This window comes from Schistocerca serialis, unplaced genomic scaffold (assembly GCF_023864345.2).
Source record: "Schistocerca serialis cubense isolate TAMUIC-IGC-003099 unplaced genomic scaffold, iqSchSeri2.2 HiC_scaffold_1231, whole genome shotgun sequence".
Classification (NCBI taxonomy): domain Eukaryota; kingdom Metazoa; phylum Arthropoda; class Insecta; order Orthoptera; family Acrididae; genus Schistocerca; species Schistocerca serialis.
This window is the reverse complement of record NW_026047438.1, coordinates 35,001-42,500: the sequence shown is the minus strand read 5'-3', so window position 1 is coordinate 42,500 and position 7,500 is coordinate 35,001. Positions and strand designations below refer to the sequence as shown.

At 49.8% G+C, this 7,500-nt stretch overlaps 1 non-coding gene across 1 annotated transcript in view; it reads right to left on the bottom strand.

Moving 5' to 3' along the window:
• The window catches only part of LOC126436215 (small subunit ribosomal RNA), a 1,908-nt gene extending 1,387 nt beyond the window's left edge, over positions 1–521 (bottom strand). The window contains exon 1 of the ribosomal RNA XR_007580509.1: positions 1–521. This exon is cut by the window's left edge and continues 1,387 nt beyond it. This is a non-coding gene — a ribosomal RNA (small subunit ribosomal RNA).
• Between the last annotated feature and the right edge of the window lie 6,979 nt (positions 522–7,500).

Sequence of the window (7,500 nt, the reverse complement as noted above, 5' to 3'; positions counted from 1 at the left end):
CGGGGCCTCGGATGAGTCCCGTATCGTTATTTTTCGTCACTACCTCCCCGTGCCGGGAGTGGGTAATTTGCGCGCCTGCTGCCTTCCTTGGATGTGGTAGCCGTTTCTCAGGCTCCCTCTCCGGAATCGAACCCTGATTCCCCGTTACCCGTTACAACCATGGTAGGCGCAGAACCTACCATCGACAGTTGATAAGGCAGACATTTGAAAGATGCGTCGCCGGTACGAGGACCGTGCGATCAGCCCAAAGTTATTCAGAGTCACCAAGGCAAACGGACCGGACGAGCCGACCGATTGGTTTTGATCTAATAAAAGCGTCCCTTCCATCTCTGGTCGGGACTCTGTTTGCATGTATTAGCTCTAGAATTACCACAGTTATCCAAGTAACGTGGGTACGATCTAAGGAACCATAACTGATTTAATGAGCCATTCGCGGTTTCACCTTAATGCGGCTTGTACTGAGACATGCATGGCTTAATCTTTGAGACAAGCATATGACTACTGGCAGGATCAACCAGGGAGCTGCGTCAACTAGAGCTGAGCAGCCGGCCGCCCGGGAGTGTGTCCCGGGGGCCCGCGCGAACACGCAAGCGTCCGCTCAATTATTCTGCAAACAGGAGGAGGCTGAGCTCCCCTGCACAACACACCTCGAAACCCTCTCAGGTCCCGGCGGCGCGCAGCGCCGTCCTAAGTACTTGGTCGGGTTCGAGAGAGGCGCAATCGCCCGGAGTTAGGCGAGTAGACGCTTTAGGTGCGACCACCCGTGCTCCCAACTGAGCTTGCCGCTGCCGACAGAGGCCCGGGAGCGTGCTGTCGTGGCATTGCCGGCGGGAGACAACACGCGCCACCTACGGTGACCGGCAGCTCCAACGCCAGCGCCACAGAAGGACAAAAGCCCCACTTGGGTGCCGAAGCGAACTCTCCCAGCACAGCGCACGCGCCAACACGTCCGCACAGCTGCGATACAAACCACCTGCGAGAACCGCTGGGGCGACCGAGCAGCAGACGGCGTCGCGGCGCCGAGCGCCGGGCGGCGGCGCATCCTCAGCGCACACAGTCCTCAATCGGACCAGCACACTGCAGATGGCCACCGCGCTTCGCACCGGGCCCGCGAGGACCTACTTTGGCCGCAAGGCGCCGCGAGCAGGGGGCGCCGGCGCGCAGCTGCGCCGCCTGCCGCGTCCGTCGGCCGGCGCGCCTGCCACTGGCCGCCCCCACCAGCCGGCTGTAGCGCGTGCGCCCACGCACCGCGCTGCCAGCACGCCGGGCGGCCCCCCCTCACCGGCCGGGGACGGTCCCACCCAGCCACCGCCGCGTATCGCCTCACACCCAGATCCCCTTTCGCGTTCGTGGGCATGGTGGGTCCCCTTTCACGTTCGTGGGCATGGTGGGTATCCCTGAAACAACCGGTTAATAGCTCGACCGATCGTCGCCAACACTGATTCACCTCTAGCGAGAACAACCGCACCACAACGGGTTACCTGTTGTTCATTTGCGTAACGTCACCAGCAAACGTAGACGTCCATCGCCATTTGCAACGAGTATTGCATGCCTGTGTCAGGTGTCACAACACACTACGTCTGCCCACATAGACGCAACAACATGTGCACGCCTCGAGAACACGTGGAAGGTAGCCCCCGTACGTATGCGGTGTCCATTGCGCGAACGACTGTCAGCCGGCCTCTGCAGGATGTCGCAGATGTGGAACGCGGTGCAACATGCTATCACGGTGTGTGAGAAGAGACGACTACGTCCGAATACACGCTCCACTACATCAACAGACTGCTCATGCTGATCGCCATCCAGGGCGTCCGTTCCTCCCACACGTCTGAATGGCGTACCACACTGCAATCCAGCTCTTATAGGGAGACGACACGTAGCTGCGTGCACAATATTTGGACTGTATGGTCTGCCGTTGCTAGGCGCAGTCGTCGTACGGTCACACATGTGCCACGATGTATCATTCAGTACATACGGACCAATGTGCAGTACAGTTTGTGGGTTTTGCGTACATCGGCGGACAGGTGACAGGCCGTACCACAACGTAGGCTGAGTACGTCGGCATGCGAAGGGCATTGAACATGCAAACTTCTCAACGACCAGCTTGCGAAGGCAGGGGGGAAGGGGGGGGGGCATGTACGTCCTGCTGCTATCCACATTACAGTGTATAGCAGGAGCATGTGGAAAGTCAGCAACACCTGCAAGGTGTTTAACATGACGCGATACACAGGGGACCGGGCAGTGCGAATAGCGAACTATATTGCGAGGGTTGCGGTTAGGCAACACTACACTAATTTAACGAGTTGCATAACAATTACAGAGCAGGTTCAGCGACAACGTGCGTCAGGTTAAGGCGCAATATAGGTTAGGTTGAGGCACAATATAGGTTAGGTTAAGGCACAAATTGGGTTACGTTAAGGCACAACATGGGTTACGTTAAGGCACAACATGGGTTACGTTAAGGCACAAATTAGGTTACGTTAAGGCACAAATTAGGTTACGTTAAGGCACAAATTAGGTTACGTTAAGGCACAAATTAGGTTACGTTAAGGCACAAATTAGGTTACGTTAAGGCACAAATTAGGTTACGTTAAGGCACAAATTAGGTTACGTTAAGGCACAAATTAGGTTACGTTAAGGCACAAATTAGGTTACGTTAAGGCACAAATTAGGTTACGTTAAGGCACAAATTAGGTTACGTTAAGGCACAAATTAGGTTACGTTAAGGCACAAATTAGGTTACGTTAAGGCACAAATTAGGTTACGTTAAGGCACAAATTAGGTTACGTTAAGGCACAAATTAGGTTACGTTAAGGCACAAATTAGGTTACGTTAAGGCACAAATTAGGTTACGTTAAGGCACAAATTAGGTTACGTTAAGGCACAAATTAGGTTACGTTAAGGCACAAATTAGGTTACGTTAAGGCACAAATTAGGTTACGTTAAGGCACAAATTAGGTTACGTTAAGGCACAAATTAGGTTACGTTAAGGCACAAATTAGGTTACGTTAAGGCACAAATTAGGTTACGTTAAGGCACAAATTAGGTTACGTTAAGGCACAAATTAGGTTACGTTAAGGTACAATATGGGTTAGGTTAAGGTACAATATGGGTTAGGTTAAGGTACAATATGGGTTAGGTTAAGGTACAATATGGGTTAGGTTAAGGTACAATATGGGTTAGGTTAAGGCACAACGTAGGTTAGGTTAAGGCACAACATAGGTTAGGTTAAGGCACAACATAGGTTAGGTTAAGGCACAACATAGGTTAGGTTAAGGCACAACATAGGTTAGGTTAAGGCACAACATAGGTTAGGTTAAGGCACAACATAGGTTAGGTTAAGGCACAACATAGGTTAGGTTAAGGCACAACATAGGTTAGGTTAAGGCACAACGTAGGTTAGGTTAAGGCACAACGTAGGTTAGGTTAAGGCACAACGTAGGTTAGGTTAAGGCACAACGTAGGTTAGGTTAAGGCACAACGTAGGTTAGGTTAAGGCACAACGTAGGTTAGGTTAAGGCACAACGTAGGTTAGGTTAAGGCACAACGTAGGTTAGGTTAAGGCACAACGTAGGTTAGGTTAAGGCACAACGTAGGTTAGGTTAAGGCACAACGTAGGTTAGGTTAAGGCACAACGTAGGTTAGGTTAAGGCACAACGTAGGTTAGGTTAAGGCACAACGTAGGTTAGGTTAAGGCACAACGTAGGTTAGGTTAAGGCACAACGTAGGTTAGGTTAAGGCACAACGTAGGTTAGGTTAAGGCACAACGTAGGTTAGGTTAAGGCACAACGTAGGTTAGGTTAAGGCACAACGTAGGTTAGGTTAAGGCACAACGTAGGTTAGGTTAAGGCACAACGTAGGTTAGGTTAAGGCACAACGTAGGTTAGGTTAAGGCACAACGTAGGTTAGGTTAAGGCACAACGTAGGTTAGGTTAAGGCACAACGTAGGTTAGGTTAAGGCACAACGTAGGTTAGGTTAAGGCACAACGTAGGTTAGGTTAAGGCACAACGTAGGTTAGGTTAAGGCACAACGTAGGTTAGGTTAAGGCACAACGTAGGTTAGGTTAAGGCACAACGTAGGTTAGGTTAAGGCACAACGTAGGTTAGGTTAAGGCACAACGTAGGTTAGGTTAAGGCACAACGTAGGTTAGGTTAAGGCACAACGTAGGTTAGGTTAAGGCACAACGTAGGTTAGGTTAAGGCACAACGTAGGTTAGGTTAAGGCACAACGTAGGTTAGGTTAAGGCACAACGTAGGTTAGGTTAAGGCACAACGTAGGTTAGGTTAAGGCACAACGTAGGTTAGGTTAAGGCACAACGTAGGTTAGGTTAAGGCACAACGTAGGTTAGGTTAAGGCACAACGTAGGTTAGGTTAAGGCACAACGTAGGTTAGGTTAAGGCACAACGTAGGTTAGGTTAAGGCACAACGTAGGTTAGGTTAAGGCACAACGTAGGTTAGGTTAAGGCACAACGTAGGTTAGGTTAAGGCACAACGTAGGTTAGGTTAAGGCACAACGTAGGTTAGGTTAAGGCACAACATAGGTTAGGTTAAGGCACAACATAGGTTAGGTTAAGGCACAACATAGGTTAGGTTAAGGCACAACATAGGTTAGGTTAAGGCACAACATAGGTTAGGTTAAGGCACAACGTAGGTTAGGTTAAGGCACAACGTAGGTTAGGTTAAGGCACAACGTAGGTTAGGTTAAGGCACAACGTAGGTTAGGTTAAGGCACAACGTAGGTTAGGTTAAGGCACAACGTAGGTTAGGTTAAGGCACAACGTAGGTTAGGTTAAGGCACAACGTAGGTTAGGTTAAGGCACAACGTAGGTTAGGTTAAGGCACAACGTAGGTTAGGTTAAGGCACAACGTAGGTTAGGTTAAGGCACAACGTAGGTTAGGTTAAGGCACAACGTAGGTTAGGTTAAGGCACAACGTAGGTTAGGTTAAGGCACAACGTAGGTTAGGTTAAGGCACAACGTAGGTTAGGTTAAGGCACAACGTAGGTTAGGTTAAGGCACAACGTAGGTTAGGTTAAGGCACAACGTAGGTTAGGTTAAGGCACAACGTAGGTTAGGTTAAGGCACAACGTAGGTTAGGTTAAGGCACAACGTAGGTTAGGTTAAGGCACAACGTAGGTTAGGTTAAGGCACAACGTAGGTTAGGTTAAGGCACAACGTAGGTTAGGTTAAGGCACAACGTAGGTTAGGTTAAGGCACAACGTAGGTTAGGTTAAGGCACAACGTAGGTTAGGTTAAGGCACAACGTAGGTTAGGTTAAGGCACAACGTAGGTTAGGTTAAGGCACAACGTAGGTTAGGTTAAGGCACAACGTAGGTTAGGTTAAGGCACAACGTAGGTTAGGTTAAGGCACAACATAGGTTAGGTTAAGGCACAACATAGGTTAGGTTAAGGCACAACATAGGTTAGGTTAAGGCACAACATAGGTTAGGTTAAGGCACAACATAGGTTAGGTTAAGGCACAACATAGGTTAGGTTAAGGCACAACATAGGTTAGGTTAAGGCACAACATAGGTTAGGTTAAGGCACAACATAGGTTAGGTTAAGGCACAACATAGGTTAGGTTAAGGCACAACATAGGTTAGGTTAAGGCACAACGTAGGTTAGGTTAAGGCACAACGTAGGTTAGGTTAAGGCACAACGTAGGTTAGGTTAAGGCACAACGTAGGTTAGGTTAAGGTACAACGTAGGTTAGGTTAAGGTACAACGTAGGTTAGGTTAAGGTACAACGTAGGTTAGGTTAAGGTACAACGTAGGTTAGGTTAAGGTACAACGTAGGTTAGGTTAAGGTACAACGTAGGTTAGGTTAAGGTACAACGTAGGTTAGGTTAAGGTACAACGTAGGTTAGGTTAAGGTACAACGTAGGTTAGGTGAAGGCGCAATGTAGGTTAGGTTAAGGTACGATATACCTTAGGTTAAGGTACAATATCGCTTAGGTTAAGGTACAATATAGCTTAGGTTAAGGTACACGTTGTAGGGAAAGGTGTATTTTGGGGGGGGAGGGGGCGGCAGGTTCGTTGATAGTGATTATCGTAAGTGCATGCCTGCGGGATCATCCGATTTGTCACGTCAGGATGCACTTGTGGCTCATGACAGGCGGCGCTCCGATTCCAAGGTTGTGGCAGATCTGTGTCTTTCATTCCTGCCATTGTTTGTGTACTGTGACAGGAGGCAGTATTGTGATGTTGGGTGCACCCCTGTGTAGGACATGTGTGGGTGTTCGTGGCTTAGCTGAGCAATGGCGGATGTCGGAAGGGTGGGATATTCTGTTTTCTGGGTGGACCTCCCGGTCTGGTTATGATAGTGTGGATTGTGTAATGTGGCGGAGAGGATGCACCGGATGTTCTTCCATGCTGGTGGTTAGATATTGTGTGTGTGCCTGTTAGAGGCAGAGAGTAGTGTGTGATAGTGTCTGGCTGACGTGTGGTTCTCATTGTGTGCAGAGTCTTTCAGCATGTATAGGGACGGTTGTATATATTATCTGTATTCTGATGGCTCTGCATCTATTACTAATCAGTGCCGTGTATACGGTTACTCTGGTTCCAGTCGAAACTGTTCTATCTCTGTACATTAGTGACACTGCGGCTCCACTATGTTGCCGCCCCTGTCGGCCGTTTCCCCCAGTGTGTGGCTAATGATTATCAGCAATCAGTCTATTAGTCAATACCGGTAGTGTGACGACGTGAAATGTCCGGGATGGGGGAAGCTACACGCTTCCCGTGGGTCAGGGCCTAGAAAGACTCTTCCCACGCAGGAGGCTCGGACTGTCATTACTCTTCCGAGAAATATATTTGCCCAGCGTTTTTTGCGACTGCGAGTGCGACGCGTACGAGTACCGACATGGATGGGGCGCTTCCTAGCTGATCGCTCAGCATCGGAGAAATATATTTGCCCAACGTTTTTTGCGACTGCGAGTGCAACGCCCAAGGGTACCGACGTGGATGGGGCGCTTCCTAGCTGATCGCTCGGCATGGGAATCCGTACAGTGAGCAATGCGATCGCGTCTGTAGCTTGTACGTGGTACAGCTCGCAGCTCATGTATAGGGACAGCGGGAATGTCGCATATTGGACATAACTCTTCATGAAACGCAAGTTATAGGTGTGGATTGCACATTACGACTGCGGGAAACTTCCGCCGTTCATCCGCTGGCGTTGCGAGTTTGGCGGTTGGGGTGGGGCACGAGCGGGTGCGGGTGGTGTGATTGCCGGTCCACGACTTCGTGCGGCAGAGGCACTGGCGTTTGGGTGCTGTGGTCGACACAGGCTGCATGCTTTGTGGGTGGCGTCGAAAGATGGGCACTGTGGGCCCATCGATGTCTTAGTCGGCTTGGCGTCCCATAGATGGCGGTATCGTCGTTGCAGGAGCTCATGCTGAGGGAGACCTACAGATGGCGGTATGTTTTGTGGTGCGCTCGACATGGCGGACCTAGTGTTGTCAGATTCGCATAGATGGCGATACTGTTTTGCCAGCATGGTTGGCG